The 5650-nt window shown below is 29.6% G+C and overlaps 1 long non-coding RNA gene across 1 annotated transcript; it reads right to left on the minus strand.

Moving 5' to 3' along the window:
• Window positions 1–621: 621 nt before the first annotated feature.
• Window positions 622–4264, minus strand: LOC132736781 (uncharacterized). Its single transcript, XR_009626628.1, has 2 exons — window positions 3943–4264; window positions 622–2462 (listed from the first exon to the last, which is right to left on the minus strand). It is a non-coding gene; the product is annotated as an uncharacterized LOC132736781 (long non-coding RNA).
• Window positions 4265–5650: the final 1386 nt, after the last annotated feature.

Below are 5650 nucleotides of genomic sequence, written 5' to 3' on the forward strand. Positions count from 1 at the left end.
TCTCAAATACGCGGCTGAAATGAACATTTTCGACGAATGTATGAAATTTTTTATTTACAAAATGTATAACTTCTTTTGAATAAAACATAAAAATGTGATTTTTCAATAAACATCATAAAACCCGTTATAAATCGCAACCTTTGGCTCTCACAAGGCGATTTATCTCATCTTTAAAAAAAATAAAAATAATATGTACACACATGCCAGATAGACAATGCTGTTCGTATAAGGTAATAAGGTATATGATACTAATAAATATCCTGCTTGATACACAACATCTGTGAAGAAGCTTTAGTTTCATAACTTTTCGCTCGTAGCCACATAATCAAATACGGCAGTTGCAAAATGTTGACAAAACATTGTTTACTTTGTTCAGTACCTTGCTATGATACAGATATACATTAAATCCTTCACATTTCTATTTCCTGTATCGGTTAGAGCATGTCTTGATTTTCATTGATTCTTGGTCAAGCCGGCATCCCTAACTTTGCTACGTTGAATAGTAATAATTTCAGAATTCTTTTTTAAATTTCTTTTAAACATTATCAACATATGTATAATAACGCGCTTTTGGAAGAGGTAGGGAAACTGAAAATCAATATAAAAATCCAAATTCCCATTTCAATTTAAACACAACTTTATTTCTTGCAGACTGAATGGTAAAAGATGAATAGTAATACATTTTATGATGACATAAGAAAATTATAAAATAATTGCATAAGAAAGTAATTAAGTAAAACTAATATTAAAATGAAATTGTAACATTGATGGTATTATTATACATTCGAATAATAGGGGAAGATGTAAATTGATATACATAGACATGTAATTACCTCATCCAACATAAGTAGGAAGTTATAACTTGGCAGTGAAAAGGTATATCGAGATTTTGGTTGAGTGCTTAACCCGAGCTATTAGGTACTGAATTAATAATTATAAATATGAAAGAATGAACATACTCATCTTGTTTTATTGACTTAATGAAAGTAAGGTTAAATTATTTGAAATGTATCCAATATGCACGACCAGATATACTAAATGGTAAACAAAAATGATTAGAAAAATATTTGCTTAATTATACCTTTCAAGCATTTTTCATTTTGTCTTGATTATATTATGTAATCTGCCGTGTTACCTCACTGCACATTATGCTGATGTTCTTCTATCTGCTTTTTTTCTTAAATATCAGTTTTGAAATATTCGTATTTGACCTTGGGGATAATTTATTTCAATAATTAAGTGTTGAATATCCAATGCTGAAAAAATAGAGCTTAGACATGGGCGATAATACACTTAACAAAATCATCCGTAATATATTTTATCTCTTTACTTCTTCCCTCTCTAGAATTCTTTCTAAAATAATTGTAAGGGTCTTCCCCGCTTTTTGCACCAATCATTTTAGTAAATAAATAACTTGGCAGTCGTCAAATTCATTGGAATTACGACAGTACATTTTGACTAAACTATACTTTTTTCATCAGACTTTGAATGTTCTCTGTACAATCCGATTCACAAGATCAGTTTGTATAGCTAAAATGTTCCTTATATTACACAAGAAAGTTTCACTGACATTAGAAAGAATTAAAATGATCATCAATAGAATTTTAATATTAAAGATTGCTGCTCTTGGCCATTTTTCAAACGTCACTTGCATTGAAAAGTATATAATTAAAACAAAATATGTTAAAGGTGACGCGGATTAACTTTTCCCCATATTTTCTGCGATGTCAATCCATATGGTCTATGATTTTTTTTATACAGATGATGTTTCTAATTATGCGAGCTATCCAGGTCTGTAAGTAATCATAACTTGTCGTCAAACATACATGTAATAATCAATTTATATCCTATTTTCGATTCCTTATATGACTGTAAATATCGAAATAAGATAACTAAGCAATGTAGACAAAAAGATGCGCCATACTACAAACATTCTGTTGCGGCCACATGGTCAAAGACAGCTTTCGCAAAATGTTTACAGTTGCTGGAGATAAAACCATACTTTTTGTTAAGTTCATTTTCTTCGTAAAGCCATTCTATTTGTTCTTTCATTGTCTTCTTTCCTTTATCCTCATTTATAAGAGTACGTTCATACCTTGCTTTGCGTCTGTAATTTTGACGAACAGCCCAGCGATGTTTACTTCGTTGAATAGTGATGCCTTCGGAGTTCTTTTCAATAGACCACCACCAATCTTTCGTTTTGAATACTATATAAATGTGGTATAAAATGAAATTAGTTAATTGCCATGAATACAGATTTTGCTTATATGCCCGTATATTAATTATATGTTCGTCGGCATCGACAAGGTTTGGCAGTTTTTCCATCAACTCCTCTTCTGAAATTGTATAACTTTGTCCAGATCTTTGGTCAGCTTCGTGATCAAAGTATACTTTATATGTCCATTCTCCTGCATTTTTACCTGAGCTGCTTCCAGAACTTTTTGAACTAGAGACGCCCATTTCTGTATAAAATAAAGAAGACACTGTATGTGATAAGTGAATATATGTAATAAGTGAATATGTTGGCGTCAAAATTTCTTTTATTTTTATCATAGGTCTTTTCCGCTCTCATCATTAAATGAACGTTTTTGAGGCGTGTTACTGTCTTTAATTCACAAGTGAGAAACATATAGTCATCATTCTCAGCAAAGTGTCTGGCGATATCTAAGAAATATAAATTATAAAATTTAAATGATATAATATTAACAACTTCGTGTATCTTATCATCGTACATATTTTATTGACCTTTTTCCAGAGAATTACATGTACATGTGTTAAGTACATAATTTAAGGTTCAATAATACATATCAATTTCAACAGATTGTTTATGTTTCAATAACAATATGAAATATATTGAATATCAAGCATTCTAATTTTTATGTTTTGTACTTTGGTCGATAATATATGTATTGACTGTTTTGATGTATGTTATGAGGTATTTGATAAAGGCAAGGTTGTAAAAATTCATAGACGATATTAGCAAATGAATTATTTAATTTTAAATTTATTTGTATAACTTCACGATACATATGTTATTCGAATGAGAATCCGGTTAATCTGGTGAAAGATTAACATATTAATTAATAGTAGTGAAAATGTTATTTTAAAGAGTTTTATGGCTAACACTATTGAATTTAAATTTTTTCTACCGTTTTAACACTAAAGATATCGCAACAAAAATGACATAAAATTTAGTGTGACAAGCCAGTAAATATAGTTTTAAACAAGGTTTTGTTATCATGAACTGAACGTTATCATTGTTACAGGATTGATTTAAAGGTGCAAAAATCAATGAAATAGTGCATAATAGGCTAGTTGTTTAACGAAAACTATATTTATACATTGCCAAGTTCTTAATGAAAAAGAGGCAAATTCATTCAATCAATTTTTATGCATGCCAATGAAACCAATTACAGAAAATACAGCTTCTATGAATTGGTTTTCATTTTTTGGAGTTCGTTGTAAACATGCTATTTTCATCAATTAGGACTATTACGAGGGCTATATCCTGGAATAGACCCCGAGTCTAAACCAAGAGTATAAGGTTCATTCCGTTTTCTTGAGTGTATTATGTACACCTACTTCTAAAATATACATAAGGGTCTAATCCAGGAGATTGTCGATATGAGTTCCTATAGGCAGTGTTTGCTATGACACTGTTTAAATTTTAAAATAAGACAAAATATGTGCCGACACAAATTGTTCCTTATCACAAGAAATTCGCTATTATGTGCATAATAGCTTTTGTTATCAGTGAAGTGTACATGATTGCTATTATTAAATATGTCCCCATTGTCTCGTTAAGATTACATTTTGTTAAGAAAATTACCTTTTTCATAGATCTTATTGTTGATTTGTTCAATGCATCTTGTCGATAACACAAGGTACAACATTGCAGTAAATAAACCATACAGTAATTATTAATAAATTTAATTCTCTTACCTTGCACAGGTATATTAAACGGAAGTAGCTTCAATTGATCCTTAAGGTCCCTTGTTGATGTTTTCAATAACTATGAACGTGCTCTAAATGGCAGTTTGAGAGCCAATCTGTTATGTCCACAACATGCATGCGAAAGCCGACTTGCAGATGATATTAATTTATGACTTGTTTTCTAATCCTACATTTCTATTTCACCCTAAATGCATGTATAAAGTAAACGCCTTTCGGTTTATAAATATTGACCGTTTGCTACACCGACCCCCTCGCACCTTGCTACTCACTTTCTTGTACTGCTCAGGGGAAGTAACTGTTGCTCATACATTGCACTTTTCGCAACGGTTATTATTTCCCCTGATCAGTACAGAAAAACATTTTGTGGCTATGAAAGAAAAGGAGAGCAAATTTTGTTTTATGAAACTTAATAAAATATAAATGCATGTTAAATATAAAAAAGGCATAAATGTACAACGTAAATCAAAAGACATACACATTTAATGTAAAACAAAGGGCATAAATGTTTAATGTAAAACAAAAGACATACATGTATAAAGTAAACCAAAGGGCATGAATGTATAATGTTATACAAAGGACATACATGTATAATGTAAAAAATAGGCATAAATGTATAATGATCTACAGAAGATAAATTTTATAATGTGAAACAAATGACATAAATAAATAATGGAAAACAAAGGACATACATGTACAATGAAAAATATAAAACAAAGGAAACCTACCTGCCCGTTACTTCCATATTATTATTGTGAAAAGGGTACAAAGTAAAGTTTTTTGGAGTATCTTAATACATATACCTCTCTAATAACACTAGCATTTGTTGTTGTACCAGTGTAGTGAAGTAGGTTGATCGTATTTATGTTTGTTTGTTTGTTTAAGTGCAGTGTTACCATTTCCCTCTGAATTTTACTTCTGAATTCATAGGTTCAAAAATAAAATTGACAGCTTATGGAGTCCACGTGAATCTTCTTTTCATATGCCTGCTTTGAAATAAAAAGTCTTTTAAATTGTTTTACAAGCCTGTGATATATTTTACTAGAATAGTGTTGGTTTTTTATATCTGGCTAAGTTTGATTAATATGATTTACTTATTTACTTATAATAACTTAAACTTTATACATTGTTTGAAATTAAATTATAATTAACAGTACATTTATTAACATAAAATATTACATGATTTTTATTCTGTATAGCTTTTGTAATGACAATATAAGCAAATTATTGTAACATGATATACAAATTCCAATGGATTTAAGAAATAATTGCAACAAGCAGTAACTTTTAACCCAAATGTAAGTTGTCTTACTATTCATGGTATAATTTATGCATCATAATTGCTGGAGTTTTACGTAATATCATAGACATGTAAAATACGTAAAATTAAACTTATAAACAAACTACTGCGATTAAAAAACATTTCTATGGTAGAATAAACAAATTAACACGCTTCACATTATTCTTCTCTTTCAAACAGATAGGGCAATTAAATGAATATTACACGATATATGCACGGCTAAAAAAAGAATGCTTACATGTCATATTATGGTCAATAAACCAAATGACGTCAGGAAAATCAGTGTAGTTCAACATATTATATATATTATCAATGCTTCTTTTTATAAACATGTGGAATGGATATTAATTTTTATCTAATACCGTTGCATATAGTTTACCTGGACGTCATATGCAGTAT

This window comes from Ruditapes philippinarum, unplaced genomic scaffold (genome assembly GCF_026571515.1).
Source record: "Ruditapes philippinarum isolate M1 unplaced genomic scaffold, ASM2657151v2 ctg2467_1_1_1_1, whole genome shotgun sequence".
In the NCBI taxonomy this organism is placed as follows: Eukaryota; Metazoa; Mollusca; class Bivalvia; order Venerida; family Veneridae; genus Ruditapes; species Ruditapes philippinarum.